The 19,148-nt window shown below is 35.1% G+C and overlaps 1 non-coding gene across 1 annotated transcript; it reads left to right on the forward strand.

Moving 5' to 3' along the window:
- Positions 1-2,890: 2,890 nt before the first annotated feature.
- On the forward strand, positions 2,891-2,972 carry TRNAS-CGA (transfer RNA serine (anticodon CGA)). Its single transcript has one exon. It is a non-coding gene; the product is annotated as a tRNA-Ser (tRNA).
- Positions 2,973-19,148: the final 16,176 nt, after the last annotated feature.

Raw genomic sequence — 19,148 nt, forward strand, 5'->3', positions numbered from 1 at the left:
TCCAAATTGCTTCTGCATGTGTTATATTAACACCATCACCTCAAACATACCTTGATCAGTTCCTTATATTCAATAAATAGTCGTATGGCAGATCATTTCTCTTATCAAAGCTAATACACAATAAAAAAAATTGCTTAGGTGTCCAAACTGATGCTAGAAAACATTAAATACTTAATTCAATCTTAATTCTCAACTTTTCCACTTCCCTAAGGTGACTTGTTTCCTTCTTTTAACATTTTTTTTATAAGGTCGACCTCTTTTGGTACCTAGTTTTGTAGGGAGGACCTTGGTCTAGAGTTTGGAGTTGTTATCCTTCAACACTCCTCCTAAGAGACCTTTCGGGTCCTATAGTCAGTAAAAAACTCCTAATCTATGTCCGAGTTTTCATGCATTTCCTGCAACATGGTTTAACACTTGCATCCAAGACTTCATGTATTCCGTGCGATACAATCTGTATACCTATGTCCAAGGTTTCATGCGTTCCTTGCGACATAGTTTGAGTACCTACGTCCAAGGCTGCATGTGTTCCCTGCGATGTAGTTTGTGTCATAGGACCATGTTTTACTACTCATCAGGAGGTCTTTAAGATATCTCGGGTTATAGTTCTAAGAGTTATTTGTTATGACTTGAAGCACAACTAATAGAAAATTCTTAACAAGTACGCCATAGTCCATGGTCATATTCATTTCTTCGCAAGCATAAATCTTTTATAAGTATCTTGTCACCTTGTATTCATAAAAACCTTGATTTCTTACAAAGTGTCTTGAGAGATAGTTTCGTACTTTTCCTCTTGGTTCACATTCCAAAGTTGTCCTAATCCCCTTAAAATCTTGCATTCGTACCGTTGATATCATAAATGTATAATTATTTACCACCCCAAATCTTGGTTTAAATCCTCAAAATATTCCAATAGTTTTGTAACTTTGTATAATTATTTTAAACCATGACATAAGGCTCCTCATTAAATTTCATATCATTTAGAGGTCACTTTGGTCATAAGCCAACGATACATAATTATAGAGGTATTTTAGTCATTTTATAGCTACCCTTGATTTAGCCCTTTTACTAGTTGTTACACAATCGATTCCTTAAAGATATGACACTTCTACTTATTACTTGCTACTTGTGACTACGTATACTTGTGTATATTCTTGAGCATCAAATGGATTTTTTCTTTACTGCTACATAACTAAACACCAAGTACACACCACTTTTTATATGTGGTATCACTTTCATACGCACCCTACACTAAATGTTTTAATGCAAGTAGGAACTCTGAAAGAGATTGAAGGTAGAGAACACGAATATATCATATATAATAATTTTTTTGTTTCATTTAATACTTATACGAGTCACACACATAATGAAGTCTCACAAGTATGAAACATCAATCTTCGTACATTATGCAACATCATAAACACTTCTTCCATAAACATTTTCATCGTTCACGTGACTAGCATAAATATATCAGGTAGAGATATTTCTACCAATCACCTAAAGAATGAGGTTAGGATCGCACAATAATGCACACACAAGATCTAAATGAATACAAAAAATAGGAGAGAGAAAATGTAATGAATATTGGCTAAAGGTTTATATTAATGGTTTCACGTATGTACAAGAGAGAATACAAAAAGTACTTTCCGTGAGTATATATATGGTTTAGTTTGCCGTATATAGCTTTAACAACCGATATAACCACCTACTATATATAACTATCTATCATATATATCTCTATCAACTTTTTACTATAAATAGTCATTTACTATGTACACAATTATCCATATGCAACTTTATTATTATGTATAACAATCTATACATAAGCAGTAGACTCCATAACTCAACAATTCTCCATCGGAGACAGATCCAATCAACCAATAATTTCATTCTCAAACGACATCAGCATCTAATTTCATTCTTAAACGACATCAACATCTTCACTGTACCATACCAATTGAGGCTTTGCACAACCTCAAATTTCCATCATGAACTCATTTTGTTAACATATCTGCTAGATTCTTTGCACCCTCTATCTTCTTCAAACACATATCATCTTCTTCAACTAACCTGCGAGTGAAACGATATCATCTTATAATGTTTTTTGTCTTTAAATGATAGACGTGATTCCTCACCAATTGTATGGCACTCTGACTATCTGTATAAAGACTCTTCTCATGTTGCTTCTTGCCTAATTATTCTAGATAGTTTGTCATCCATATCATCTCCTTGTCAGCTTCAGCTATTGCCACGTACTCAACCTCAGTAGATGAAAGAGCAATGCATTTATGATGCCTATACATCCAACTCACTACTATTTCATCTATAGTCTAGATATATCCAAATGTGCTCTTGCTAGAGTCTGCATCTCCACTCAAATCAGCATCCACGGAACCTTGCAGAATTATTTTGTCATTGCCTTAGCAAAGTGAAATGTACCTCTCAGATGTCTCAGAAGCCACTTCACAACTTCCAAATGTTCTTTCCCTAGATTTGTCATGTACTTGCTAACAACTTCCATTGCATGTGTTATATCAAGTCTACTGCAGACAATAACATGCATCAAACTCCCAACTGCAATAAGCGTACGAAACGGATACCATGTGCTCACGTTCCTCAATGGTCTCGGGAGATTGCCCCTTTGAAAATTTAATGTGATTTGCCAAAGGGGGATTGTAGTCCTGAGTTTAGCAATATTCATCTTGAATTTGGACAACACATTCTCAATGTACTACTCTTGGGATAAATTTAATGTGCGAGCATATCTATCTAAAAAATTCCTCATCCCAAGAATCTGCTTCGTTGCACTCATCTTTCATCTTAAGTATTGAAGACATGCTTGCCTTCTATTTTGTATTTTCTTTTTCTGTTAATCAAAAAAATTAAACATAAAGTCAATATGTCCGAGTGGTTAAGGAGACAGACTCGAAATCTGTTGGGCTTTGCCTGCGCAGGTTCAAATCCTGCTGTTGACGATTTTATGATGAAAATGGTCTTCTTGTCGGCTAAAACTATGTTGTACAATTTTGTACTAAGTTGCTACAGCACAAAAGAGCCTCGAAAAGAGCTAGCTCGACCAGCAGGGCCAAAGAATGGTTTATCTCCCTCTTAATGGATCCAACAATCAGAAATTTTGCATACTAAGTTTGGCTATAGCACAAAAGAGCTAGCTCGACCAGCAGGGCCAAAAAGTGGTTTATCTCCCTCGTAATGGATCCAACAATCCGTTTCTCATCCACATATAGGAGTATAAATACATAAGAATCAGTGTATTTCTTGAGGTAACAACACTTATCATTTTCACTCTTGTGGAAACAATTCTTGCACATGAAGGAGTCATACTTTTTATATCATTGTCTCGATACTTGAGCAGTCCCAAAAGGTAGTTTATCTTCCTCATACTGGATCTAGCAATCGGTTTATCATCTACATATAGGAGTAGAAACACATAAGAATTAGTGTATTTCTTGAGGTAACAACACTGATCATTTTCACTCTTGTGGAAACAATTCTTGCACATGAAGGAGTCATACTTTTTATATCATTGTCTCGATACTTGAGCAGTCCCAAAAGGTAGTTTATCTTCCTCATACTGGATCTAGCAATCGGTTTATCATCTACATATAGGAGTAGAAACACATAAGAATTAGTGTAGTTTTTGAGGTAACAACACTAATACTTTTCGCTCCTGTGGAAACCACTCTTGCACATGAAGGAGTCAAACTTCTTATACCATTATCTTGATACTTGTTTTAATCCATACAAGTTTTTCTTGATCTTACACACCATGTGTTCCTTGCATAAAGCTGCAAACCCTTCTGGTTGTTACATATAGATCTCCTCATCTAGATTTCGATGTAAAAACATCCATTTGCTCAAGGTATAAATTCTCTAATACAACAATACTCAATAAAATTCGAATAGTAGTTAATTTCACAATAGGAGAGAAGATTTCAGCATAATCATGTCTTTCCATTGTGATTATCTTTTAACTACTAATTGAGCCTTGATTATGAACATCCGTTTGTTTAATAGAGCTCTCTTTCCTGTAGGTAACTTAGCCAGAACCCACATATTATTCTTTTAAAGTGAGCTCATCTCATCATCCTTGGCTTGCTCTCACTTGGTTGAATCTTCCACCTGTAGGGCCTCATCAAAGGACTCTTGTTCTCCTTCGTTAGTCAGCAACAAATAATGTAATGAAGGTGAATATCTATCTAGTGCTCTGATAGTTTTGGATGATCTCCTCAACACTTGCTCAGATGTAACTTGCTCCACGTCTAATTCTTCAACTACAGTCTCAAGAGTCTCTTGAAGTTCTGCTATAACATCACTAGGTAAGTTTTCTTGCAACTCAAGCTCAACATCCACTTGCTTTGTAGTCAAAAGTTTATCTTTTCTTTGTCCTTGTACAGGACATTTTCATCAATGGTCATGTCACAATGGCTTAGATTTTTCTATTCTTCTCATCCTAAAACCTGTACCGGAACATGTCAGAGCCATAGCCTATGAAGTAGTACTTCATAGCCTTAACATCAAGCTTGTCTCAATTCTCTAGATCAACGTGAACATATGCAGTACAGCCAAAAGTTCTCACGTGAGAGTACTTAAGTTCGTTTCCTATCCATACTTCTTTTGGCAATTTGAACTCCAAGGGTACTGATGACAGTCTATTGATCAAAAAGGTTGCTGTAGTCCAGAATGAATTTACATGTTTCTTGCTTGCTCATTCAATGTTCTGTTCATTCTTTCTACAACACCATTTTATCTTGCCTTACCGGGAATTGTCTTTATTAATCTAATTCTCTCAACGGCACAAAATTTTTTAAACTCTGACTTGTCGTACTCTTCTCCATTGTTAGACCTGAGACATTTGATCTTCAAGTTGGTCTATTTTTCAACTTTAGCTTTCCACTTCTTGAAGGTGGTAAACACATTTGACTTATGTTTCAAGAAATAAACTCATACTTTCCGACTGAAATCATCGATGAAGGTAACGTAGAACTTTGATCCACAAGTGATGAAACTAGAGATAGTCTCCAAACGTCTTTAAGGACCATTTTCAATCGCACATTCTTTGGTTCTCAGGTAGCCTTCATGAAGCTAACTTGTTTCTGTTTGCCCATAACGCAGCTCTCGCAAAGGCTTATATCAACAGATTTTAGGCCTTTTAATACTTCTTTCATAGCCACTATCTTCATTTCTTTGATGCTCATATGTCCAAGTCTATTGTGCCATAAAGTTGAATTGGAGACACTCTCAGCAGCCATGTTTATACACCCTTCACAACTATGTTGAATAACATGTGCTATCCAACTAACCAATAGAGATCAGGTTCTTCTTGAGACTAGGAATATATTGGAAAATCTTTAAATTATACTGATTTCCTATGGGAGTTTGTATGCTGGCATCCCCCTTCCCTTCAATTTTCAAGGTTTTGTTTTCGGCAAGATAGACTTTTCCAAAATTTCCTGATTTAAAATTTCATAACAATTCCTTACTTGGAGACGAGTGAAATGATGCACCTGAATCTAAGATCCAGGTTTCAGCCGGGCTGTCCGCACTAAGAAATAGAGCATTCTTAATGTTTTCTATTGAATTTAAAAAATCATCATCATCCCCAGATTTGTAATTTTGCTTCCTTTCTGGTTTTTCGTACATATTCGACAACAGCTTCAATAAATTTAATGTTGACTTCTCCTTGATGATGTTGAATGCCACATTTTTAGACAACGTCAATGAAATCAATGCTAAAACCTATCAATCTTTGAGCTTTCACTACTCCTTGGTCATGATATCCCGTTTCACCGTCGACAAGGGTTCGTGAAGATCTTTCTAGTATAGAAAATCTTCAATCTGCATCTTCAAATAAAAATCGAATTCATCAAACTTTTCAATTCCAATCTTTGAACTTTCCATCTTCATGAATCGTGGTGAATTTTGCCTAGCTTTGATACTAGTTGTTAGGATCGCACAACAACGCACACACTCGATCTAGATGAACACAAAGAATATGAGAGATAAAATGCAAGGAAAAATATTGGCTAAATGTTTATATGGATCACTTGTACAGTAAAGCGAGAATATAGAGAATGCAGAAAATAAGTTTTCAAAATACTGAGGGTATATATATGGTTCAGTTTACTATATATATATATATAGGGTTACCAGATATAATAATTTATATAACTATCCACTATATATGTCTACCCAATTTTTACTATAAATAGTCGTTTACTATACATGTTCATTATCCATATATAGTTTTACTAAGCAATATGCTCCATAACCCACACATGGAACATAGAATCTAAATATCACATTGGTCATTTGAGTTCTTAAGGCGGCTAAGTGGCTTAACACGAACTTTCAACTCTAGGGGATTCTGTTCTAACTTCTTGAGTCTTTCTTAGTCTGAGAGAACTAGGGTCTAGACCCTCTGATAGTTGCTCATGATCCTACGGGGCTCAGTCTAATAGAGGCGTCCTGAACTTGGTCATCGTCTAGTTGATCTAGCTCTAACAGCTTAATCTTATCTCTATGTAGATAAACTTGCTCTATAGGGAGGACACACACTCAATCACCTGGAGTCAAACCTACTTTTTCATGCAAACTCAATGGGGTGATAGTATCCATCAATCACCCAGAGCACTGATCACATTATATCATCCCCATTTCTAACATAACGGAAACCATATAAAACAACATACGCCTCAAAATCTCAATCTATGAGTATTTTCATAATTATCTACATCACGTATAGCTTACTCGACCAAATTACCCTACTTGAGTTCTATCATGCACATTCTCATCCTAGATTGACAGATAGCATAAAAGTTAGCACGCATTTTGTAATCTCATTCTAGGGGAATTTGAGTAAGTTTTCTTAACTTACATAACCTTATGGTCCAAATTTCTTCTCTAGAGACGTAAACATGAATATTCTAACTACCTAAGACAAGACATGTTCACATGCTAAGCACTTGACACAATCGCACTTTTGAAGGCAGCGGACTAGCGATTGTGCGTCACTCACTTTCTAACGACAAGTGAGCTAAGCCAATTTGTTCTTGCATCGCCTACGGCCAAGCGACGTATGATCGAGCCTCTAGCCTCAGTTTTAAAAGAAGGTTTTAGAAAACGAGGAGAGAGAGAAATTTTAGAAAGAGAGATTTTTGAAAGAGACATTATATAAGCAAGCAAGAGAGAGATAACAACGGCTTAACATATACATCCTAGCGATTACTATAAGTATTACTTAAAAAAGTTTGAGTAGCTACATACATAGATGACGCATGCCTTCCATAGCTAGTAGTTTTTTTTTGCATGTTAGGAACTTCAAAATTTCTAAAATTTGTCTGGTAGATCATAATTCAAGTCATATTAAGGTTAGTACTTAAATTAGAGTGAAAAATATTGGAATACAGGTCAAACGAGGTTACCCTAGCGCGTTCGAGGTTACCCTAGTGCGTAGTCCACGTGCGCGTACAGACGCACCTTAGGGGGAAATAGTTGTGCTTTCACTGTACTACATGTCGCTCAATGACTGGCGCTTCAATGTCAGGTCAAGCTACTTTACAAATCATGCGCGCCAACCAACCGTCGACACATGCCCTGTTGGAATTTATGCCCTAAAGCCTCGTAATTAAGTATTTAATCTTTATTATTTTATTTACAATTTAATATTATCCACTCTATGAAAATAAAAAGTTATTAATGTAACCTTAAATAGTATTTGGTTGACATTAGGAGGATAATGTTCAAGTGATAACCTAAAGAGTTTATAGTATATGGATAAGGTTGGGTGCCTTATCCAGGTAACACTAGTGATAAAGCCCACTTTGTAATCGTTACAAATAATTTGATCCAAATCGTTCATGTGGAGACATGTAAATAGGGGTATCCTATACAATGAGTTTTTATAAGACTGGACTAAAAAATATTTAATCTCTTATTATAAATCCATTAATTGAGAAGATTAATATTTCACGTGATAATCATGTGGCTTAATCTTAATTCTAAGTGGGTTATGAACTCGTGCCTGTGAGGGCTTGTTCTTCGATTTGCATGAGTGAAAATGGCTCTTATAACCGATTCAATATGTCTACCATTTTGGGAACTTGACCAATTAGGGAGTTGAGAACGTAATATCATGAGATAGAATTCACTTCTTTCCATGTAAGGAAAGTAGATGAGTTGTTAGCTTAAGTACTGATTTCGGGACGAACAATGGGTCCCACCCTCTCATTCACGTGAGAGCGACTTGGTTTATGATTGGATCATAAAAAAAATTGTTCATTGGAAAATCAGTGGTATTTAAGGTGAAAGATGTAATTATAGGGGTAAAACGAACTTTTGACCGAGCTGTAATTATGAACGACTCGTGAAATATGGACTTGATTGTAATGATTATATCAATGACATAACTTATTCTACCGTGTATAAGATTGCAACTCTAAGTCTATAGTGGAGTGACCTAGTTAAGGAATGGAAATCTATAGTAGGGTGACATATAGTTAAGGAATAGAAATTGATTAGTTAAAAAGTTTAATTAATTAAATAGGTAGGTTCCTAATTAATTTAATTGAATAGAAAATTTTAAGTGTTCACATTAATATTTAATATATTAGATATATTAAATATAAAAGAAAAAATATATTTAATTTGAAATAATTAAATTAATATTTAATATATTAAATTTATTAAATAAATAGAAAAAAATATATTTTAATTTGAAGTATTCATTAAATAGGTTAAGTATGAATGAAGAAAAAATATTAATTTAAATAATTAAAATTAATATTTAATATACTAGATATATTAAAAGAAAATAATATATATATGGTATTTGATATAATTAAATATTAAATTTATTCATGTAAATTGATACATTAAATAAAAATATATTTAAAATTCAAATGAGATTCAAATTAGTTAAATATATATTGTATTAGCCTAGTGTTCGAATCATAACATAGAAGATTGTGTAGAATATGAAGAAGGTTGGAATACGGTGACGGCTTAAGGTAGAGTTCTTACCCTTCTATTTATTGTTTGTTTTAATTCTTAAAAAAATCAAAACAAACAGCAACTAATGCTTCCGTAATATGGATGAAGAGTTCATTCCTTTCACGTCCACTACTTGGCCAAACGTGCAACATCCCCCACTGTTTGACATGTGTCTCACCGTTCACCTAATGTGCTCGCTTCCTCTCTATACGACACACATCCCTTTGCGGTTCGTCATCCTTGCATTTTCTGCATTTTTTTTTTTCCTCAAGATTTTTGTAAACTTTTCTAATTTATTTAAATTTTGTATACCTTCTAGTTAACTCACATTCAACTTCATTGTGAAAGTTGTAATCCAACTTTCCAACAAAATTATTTTCATTCCATTTTATTAACTAGGGAGAGAATCAATCATATTCAAAGTAAACTTGAAACACATAAATATATTGTTCTTGACATTTGTCGGAACTCCATTTAATTCAACTTTAGTTTTTAGGATTTTTTTCTAAAGCATTTGTTTCTTCAACCTCATTATCCTCTTTCATTTCAGCTTCTAAAACTCTCAATAAAATATCAGATAGTTGAACTTAAAAGAAAAAATTGAAAAATTTATTGTGGAATTTGAGTGCTATAAATTCTCGAACTCCTTAAGAACTTTCCTTCCAAAAAAATTGTTTATTCTTGGAAGAGCTCAAGGTAGGACTTCCTCATGTTCTTCCCGCGTTCCTAGCTCTCCTCATCATCTCGATGGGTTCTTCACAAAATCTTGACCAAGAGAAACCACCTTATTATGCAATTGTTTCTTGCTAGTATCCTAATAGGCTTATCTTTATAAGTCACCTTTCAAGGAGGGAGTGCCTCATGTTCCACAATTTATATAGGATCTAAGGTTGTAATACATAATTTAGGAACCCACTTTATAAAGTAAATATGACAACAGTACGAAGATGTCAAATGCATATTATGTTCATACTTTATGTTTTATGTTTATAGTAAAGAAGTTCATGTAAAATCCATCTGAAGGGTTTTATTTTGAGCTCAAAGTATAATTTTTATGATCCATTTACATTCAATCATAAAGGGAATATGGAAAAGTTCAATTCAATACATGTTATGTTCAAATTTGGAAAGTAGCCCTAAAAGGGTATTTTTGGGCAAGTAGCCCAAAAAGGGTAAATTTGGGAATTCAACCCACATGAGTTTCAAATTTGTAAAGCAAGTTTCCCTTAAAGTTGCAGTTTGCAGTTATAGCCCTTAAGTTGAAATTTTGCAAAAATGTCCCCAAAGAAAATTTTGCAAAATTAAACCTAACGGGAATTAAATTAGAAAATTAACCCACAAAACTTAAGAGAAATTTAGAAATGTAACCCACTTGGCCACTTGCATTAATTAATTAATTAAATAAAAAAAAATGTAATTTATGGAAAATTGGCCAAGTGTCAAAAACTTCTATTCGGTCTCTTTTGATTCAAATGAAGAAGAAGCTAGGCCAACTTTTATTTATTTATTTATTTTATTCTCCAAAAACTATTAAAAATAAATTTTAATTAATTTTAAAAAATACGAGGGATAAATATTAATTAAATGTTTGAAAATAAATATATAAATATTTTACCATCTAACATTTTACTTATATTATAAATAAAAATTTAAATAAATGACGGGAATAACACAATCTAACCAATTGAATTAGATATAAAAAATCGTACCCAAATCAACTTAAAAATCTCTAACCCATTTGAATAAAATTCAAATAATTTCAAGAAATTTATGTGGAAATGGAGAGGTTGAATAGGATCTTACACAGTTATTGAGCAATTGAAAATGAAATGAAAACTTGGGTTCATTTTAAAAATGGTAAAGAGTAGATTTGAAGTTATAAATTTAAAAAACGTATGACCCTTCACAACTCCAATTATGATCAAATTATTACACTGAATAAAGCAACCAAAAACTTAGTGCCTTGGAACTTTCACCTCAGCCCCACAGCCCATAATTACTATATTTTTATAAAACCTATTATGCTTTGTAACCATTTTTCTTCGTTTTTGAAAAATATTAATGGATAAACATGGTCTTTAAAAAAGTGGCACCCAAACCCTTTACGCCTCCATTTTAATGTAAACTTTTTTTTGTATGTATTTAACCATTTGAAGTTATGTAATAAATGTTCTATCTATTTCTCTCTATTTTTACCATTAAAACCTTAATAGGAATTCGAGATTTTATTTATAAAAACCTAAAAGAGGAGTTCGTAAATCAATGAAGGTTATAAAATTTTTGAGAAAGTTCACAGTTACATTTAACTTTGGATCAGTTTCATGTTAGGTGATGTTAAAGATATTTAACGTTGTATTACGGTTTACCATATATCATATTTGACTCTTTATTATTTAACCTTGAATTATGGTTTACCATGTGTATCATAATTAACCCATGATCATAAACTAATGTCGTGTACACTTTTGTAACGATCGCTCTCTGACACATCGAATCACGAGTCGCCATGTGAACTCAAGGGTGGAAGCCTTACAACACTTCTTTAGACGAACCAAAAGACACAAAAATTAAAAGTTTCCTAATATATATTTCAAAATCCAAAATACTTCAAAACAAATAATGAGAATCCGTGGAGTCACATCAAAAGAAGAGAATTACAAAATATCACGAGTTTTTCCAAAAACATCAAAATAATAACCAAAAGGACATGGAAGGAGAGGACTCAATCTAAGGTCCCCTTCTGTAGCCGCAGGCTCCCTACGTTTCCGCCAGCAACACCGGTCTACTTTTCACTTGAAAAAAAAAAAAAATAGAACACGAAATGAGTATAAAAATATTCAATAAGCAACCTACTTGTAGGCTCTGGTCAGACTTAATCCTATTCATGGAATCTGAAGCTATGTGCTCGAAATTGTGGCTAACAAAAAATCTACTGCAGTCTCGAGAGAAGACCCTATGATTATTCCTTGGTATGGATTCTCCATATCCAACTACCTGCTGAGCTCAAATCAGTGGACTCTTTCTAGTGGTGTTTGAAAACATCTACATGTTCTTAAGATCAGTAACTACTTGCCACTATGCCTTGCTAGGTTGGGTCAGTAACTACCTCTTACGCCATTGTCGAGCTCAGATCAGTAAAACTACCTGCTTAGGAATAGTAACTACCTACCACTACATCACTCGGGCTGGATCAGTGAAAAGACCATAGTTCGTCCCACTAGGCACCCCTGACGTGGTACTAGCGTAGTATACTATGGTTATCCACATCCCCTATGGGTGACAACTAAAAAAACGGTAAACCATAATCTATAAAATTCACATTTTGCATTAATTAGCACATAGCAAATGGTCCAACTCACAAATGGGCAATAACGAGCTATCCAAACCCCAAATCAGTGCATAACAAAGTATTAAGGCATACAACATGTTCACCATGCTAATCAAGTAATAACAATCTACCTCAACTGATGGTGTTAATATAACACATGCGGAAGCAATTTGGATCTTAGGCACTCTAAGGACATCAATTATAGTAAATTAGCTAGCATGTTCAAAAGCATTAAAATTCAATGAGTTTGAATACTAACCTTTTGTAGTTCAAATTCTTTTTTCCTCACGAATGATTTCGAACCACCACTAATGTCTTCTCTACTATTCTCCGACCTTAGAACGGGATTGTGGAATCTGGTGAGTGACTAAACTTGAAAAGGATTTAGTATATATAAAGAGAGAGTTTGTGAGAGTTTTTCTCAAGGTTTTTCAAAGAAGAAATTCCATGTACCTCGATCACTCTATTTATAGAGTCATATTTGCATGTTCATCCAAATTTGAGATCACCAAATTTTGACACTCAAAATTCTATTCAAAATTGTGGGATTATGCAGCAAACCTCCAAGTTTAGTTAAACCATATATTGACACTCAATATTCCACTAACTCAAACATGTATTTTTCCATTAGATGAAGTCAACATTTTAACTTTATTTATTTTAATTCAACAATTAATTTCAAATCAAAATAATATTAAATGATTAATTAAACAATTTAATTAATATTTAACATTAAATAAAATGTCAATCCATTCCATTCGGACAGATATTGACTATGAATCACTATTCATAATTAAAATATTTAAATCTTATTCATCTCCCATTCTCTCTTTTTGTTCAATTCATAATTAAAACAAAATAATTAAAATATTTAAATCTTATTTAAATATCTTCAATTCTCTCTTTTTGTTCAATTCATAATTAAAACAAAATGCGGTTAAATATATTGTATATATTTAGCGTGTATTCCCTGATTTGAATTCGAACACTTCGAACTCACTCGTCAAGCTGTTCTAAGGTTTAGTCCGATATGAGCCAGCAGAGGAACCTAATGGACCTACAGATCATGGGCTCCAACGATCCGAAATTAACTGGTTAAACTCATTAACCTTGTTAACCAACATTCGTCAACTACTAGGACACTCCACTATAGCCTAGTAGTTGCACTCCCCTCACTATAGATATATTAGTAAGTCGATCATTCACAGGTTGTTCGTAACTAGAGCTGGGTCAATTTACCGTTTTACCCCTAAAGTTACTTTTTGTTCCTTAAGTCCCACTGATCCTCTAATGAACAATTGGTTTGTGGTCCAACCACCAAATCGAATCCCTCTCGAGCCAATGAGAGGGTGGGGCTCCTTGTTCAAGACTTGAGTCAGTACTTAAGGGAACAACCTCTCTACTATCCCTAAAAGCGGGTAGGAGTTAATTCCATCTTACACCCTAGGTCCCCAGCTATTCATCCAGTCTTACCCCTGAAATGGGAGGCTTATTGAGTCGGCAAACTCGCTCACCCATGAAAATCTAAGGATAATTCCGAATAAATAGGAGTTCATAGTTAGCTTAGGATTAAGATTGAGTTACCTAGGTCATCGAATGAAAAAATCAGTCTCAACAGTAAATGACATTATAAAGTGAGAGTGGTTTTCTTCATGGTCCGATCTTATGCAATACTCATTGCATAGGACGCCCCTACTCACATGTCTCCACATGTACAATTTAGTGATCACATTGTTTATATCATATACAAAAGTGGGCCACATCCATAATATCCCCAGAATAAGGTACTCAGCCTTATCCCGGTACTATAGATCATTTTGACTATATACTTGAACTTGATCCACTCTTATGTCTCTACATATAGTTCAAGTAATCATACTATAGCCAGAGTGTTCTTAGTTTATTGGATTTAGATTAATGATCGTAACATTCACTTTATTCAATAACAATCTTTACTGAATGAACATCAATAATAACTTTATTGAATACAAAATTTGTTTTTGTCTACAAACTATGAGTTTTAGGACATAAAATCCAACATCAACATACTCGGAAGCACATAAATCCAAACACCTATCGAGATTTCACATTCATGCAAACGGAAGCTATATAACTATAACTATAATCAAGGTATAACCTAAATTTATCTAAGTATGGTACTAGATTGTTTGTCCATATTCCAAATCGACTCTTACAAGCATTTCTTTAAAATTTTCTCTATGTGGTTTATTACTTGACAGTAGATTTCCCAAAACTTTATGAGATCTGATCTTCAAGTATCCACTTGACTAAGCTACTTGGAATTTTTTCTATAAATGAGGCATTATGGAATTTGTGAGACAAGTATCCAAATTTGAATAAAGATGAGTCAAATTGTATAAAATGGAAGAAATTTTCGAATTTCGGATTTGTACATGCGGGTTAGGTCAGGTCAGACCATGCCCCACGATTTTCGGCCTCTTCCTTCCACCTTCTCGATTCTTCTTCCCTCTTAGCACCCTACATCTTCTTTTTCACGAAACTCATCAACCTCCCTAGACAACAACCTAGATACGAAAACGCAGTGAAATGTATTAGGGTTTTGGGGGGGAAAAAACAACGGAAATCACACCATTAGAAGCTTACCGTCGGAGTTCTTCCCTTCTCAGCCATTCGAGTCCCAACGTCGTCGCTCACGAGTGCCTCGAGTTTCATCGCTCTTCTCTCAAGTTCCGCCTTCTTCCTCTCTTTCAATCTCACTTTCTCTGTCAAACTCCCTCCCCTACCTTCTGCATTTTTCTGTTTTGAGGTCGTTACCGCTCTTACCACTTTATTGCTCTTTTCATTTCCTCTGTAAATGGTACAACTAGCTTTTCTCTCCTCATTTATGCTCTCTTCCAACTTTAGCTCTATTCATTTCGTTTGTAATTAATTTGATTTTGTAAATGATTTTAAATGGAGAACTTTTACCACAATTTAGGTCTCCTAGTTTTAGCAAATATTCTCATGGTATGAGAGCACCTTCAATTTAGCAACCCCGATCATTTCTTCTCCCTGGCTTTCGAATCTTATTCTCATCTTCTTCCTTTCAACACTCTAATCCATGTTGGGCTACATTGATGGAACTTTGGTTTCACCACCTCGCTTTGAACCAAAAACCTCCTCGACACTCAGCATCAAATATTTGGTGTGGAAAGTAGCCGAACAACGACTAGTCTGTCTCCTACTCTCCTCTCTTACTGAGGAAGTCATTGTTGTCGTCGTTGGTATCTTCACTGCATGTGATGTTTGGCTTGTGTTGGAGACTACATTCAGCCATCATTCGACAACCCATGAACTGAGACTCAAGGATGACTTGCAGCTATGAACGCGACACCAAACCTGTTGCTGAGTATGCCCATACCTTCAAAATAATATGTGACCAACTTCATGCAATTGACAGACCCGTCGAGTATATTGATAAAGTGCACTGGTTCCTTTGTGGACTCGGCACCGAGTTTTTAACTTTTTCTACTGCTCAGATGGCTCTCACACCACTTCCCTATTTTGTAGTTTTAGTCTTTAAAGTTGAAAGTTTTGAGTTTTTCCAACGCTTCCTTTAGTCTTCTAACTCCACTCCTACAACATTCACAACCACTAATCGTGGTTGCACCCATGGAAGTCACCCTGCTTCCTTTGGCAACTAGCGAGATCGTTCTCATTTCCACAGCAACAACTCGTCCAACCGAGGACGAACCAACTCAGTTCAGGGTCGGCAACCACCTCGCTACTAAATATGCTGCATGGAGGGCCATTAAGCTGACCGCTATAACCAACGATACGTTTCAAATAATTTTACTCATGCTCACCTTGCTGAAGCTTTCAACACGTCTAATTCTATGGCTGGAACCGAGAATACTCATTAATTTTTGGATTCTAAGGCTTCGGCCCATATGATTGCCGATTCATCTATTTTGGATTAGGCTAAAAATTACATGGGTAAGGACTCTGTGATCGTAGAAAATTGTGCGTCCCTACCCATTACCCAAATTGGTATTCTTCCTCTCATTCCAAATATTCACTTATAGTCCCTCATCTCACTCAAAATCTTATTTCAATTAGTAAATTAATTATTCTCTCTCTATTGCATTTACTAATAATCTTCTTCCTATCAAACAGGAAGGGTGGTCGCGACCCGTAGAAGGGATGGATGGCCTTATGTGCTGGAGCGCATAAATTCTACTTTTATTTCTATCCTTAAAAATAAATCTTTACGTACTTCATATGATTTATGGCATGCTCGCCTGGGTCATACAAATTATTGTGTTATTTCTTTTTTAAATTAAAAAAGAATATCTTTATTTTACATCTTTATTGCCTTTTCCATATCACTATGTAGTACCTATCAGTTTGTAAAAAAGTCATTGATTTTCTTATTCCCACAATGAACATAGATCGTCTCATGTGTTATTCGGGATCCTTCTCCCATCAAATCCAATTTGAATTTTCTTACTATATATGTTATTTTTATTGATCATTATTCATGATTCACTTGGGTTTACCCTTTAAAATTTAAATATGATTTTTTTTTTCAATTTCAAAAATTTGTGGAAAACAAACATTTTGCTCGTATTAAGGTTTTTCAAAGCGATGGAGGTGCCGAATTTCCTAGCACTTGCTTCGAAGCTCACTTACGAATCCATCATCAACTCTCTTACCCATGTACATTTGCTTAAAATGGTTGTGCTGAGAGAAAACATCGATGTGACTGAGAGTGACTTCACCCTCCTCTTCCACTCCTATCTTTCTCCTCATTTCTAGGTTGACACTTTCTTCACTGCAATTTATATCATCAATCGTTTGCCTACTCCACTTCTTGGAGGTAAGTCACTCTTTGAGTTCCTTTACGACTACTCTCTGCATTATGACAATTTTCATCCTTTTTGTTGTCGTGTTTATCCTTGCTTGCGTGCTTATATGCCGAATAAAATCTCTCCCCGAGCATTTCTTGCATTTTCTTGGGTTATAGTCCCTCACATAAAGTGTTTCGCTGTCTTGATTTACCACTAGGCTATACATCACCCACCACACTCAATTTGATGAAAATCACTTTCTTGTTGTCCCTAGCTCTCAGGCTCAAGCTCTTTCCTATCTTCATATTTCAAATTTCTTGGAACCTCATCTTTAGCATATTGATTCATCCCCCTACTATTTCTTCACCCCACATTCTTCGATTAAGCTCCTCTCTGCGTGATATTTGTTCTGACCTTGTACGTTGATACTTCTCTTGCATGTTCCTTTTTACCACCCTCGACTTCAAATCCACCCTCTATTTAACCTGCTGCTGATTTCTCTTCTTTGGGCTCTCATCCTATGATCACAGGAGCCAAAACTAGTATCTTCAAGACTCGCCATCCAGCAAATCTTTGTGTTTTGGGCTCATCTGAATTTCTGTATGCTCTTCTTGCATCTACTGAGCCAAGAGGATTCAAATCTGTTGCAAAGAATCCTGCTTGGCTTAATGCCATGGATGAAAAAAATTCAAGCTTTACAACAAAATGACACTTGAATTTTGATTCCGTGCCTTGCCAACACCAACGTTGTGGGTCCTAAATGGGCGTTTCACATTAAATATTTTTCTGATAGATCTGTCGAGCATTTTAAGGCTCATTTGTAGCCAAAGATTATATTCGGTTCCTAGTCTCGATTACTAAGACACTTTCAGTCTGGTTGTCAAAACTACTACTGTCCGTGTTGTGTTTTATTTTGTTGTCACAAATAAATGGCCTCTTCGGCAACTTGATGTCAAGAATACTGTCTTCCATGGAACTCTTATTGAACATGTTCATATAGAACAACTTTCTAGGTCCTGGATTTCTCACTCATGTCTGTCTATTACAGAAAGCTCTTTATGGCTTAAAGCAAGCTCCTTGCGCTCGATTTTTGCGTTTCGACTCATTCTTCTCAGAATTGGTTTTTCTTTCAATCGTGCTGACACGTCTCTTTTTTTCTTTCATCAACAATCTAACCTTATCTATTTGCTTCTTTATGTTGATGAAATTATTGTTACTAACAACAACCCATACGTTTTTTACAGCTTTACTCACAAGCTTAATTCTGAGTTTGCTACCAAGGATTTGGGCTCTCTCAGTTACTTTCTTGGTCTTGAAGCTTCACCTACTCCTGATGGTTTCTTTATTAGTCAGTTAAAATATGCTCGAGATACTCTTACTCATGCTCAATTGCTCGATAGCAAACCAGTCCACACCTCCATGGTTGTTGCTCAACACCTAAGTGTTGATGGATCTAGGTTTGGCATATGGAGGCACCAACCTCTCCTTGGGTCGAGATCTGGATTCAACCTATAACTAGTGGTCCTTGGTAATCTTCTATGTCCCCTGTGACATAGTCAAGCGATTATGAAATACCAAAGGAGATCCTAGGTGGTTTTGAGTGGCACCCAGCAGTATTCATGTCATTGTAGGCTTAAGACTTGGGTTGCGCATTCTTGAATGTCATCCATATGGTCCTTGAACCTAGAGTATTATTTTAAGTTCATGAGGTTTTAGGTGTTGACACTAAGGGTTCTTCTAAAACTTAAAGTACAACTAGAGCATGAGTCATGTTACAACATTCTTAAGCCTTAACATTTCATTGTTGGTCTTTTGTCATCATCGTACTTCTTGGACTTGAAAGATTCTCACAAGGGTATTCTTGGATCATGACTAAGGTAATATACTCTATTGTGCTAACCACATACTTATTTTGATTTTTTAGTTCCTTGTATCATGAGCCATGACGTGTAGCCAACATGATAGCTATTCCCATCATGTCCTATAACTACTCCCCGTGAAGA

Source organism: Cucurbita pepo, chromosome 1 (genome assembly GCF_057944985.1).
Source record: "Cucurbita pepo subsp. pepo isolate OVF chromosome 1, ASM5794498v1, whole genome shotgun sequence".
Lineage (NCBI taxonomy): Eukaryota > Viridiplantae > Streptophyta > Magnoliopsida > Cucurbitales > Cucurbitaceae > Cucurbita > Cucurbita pepo.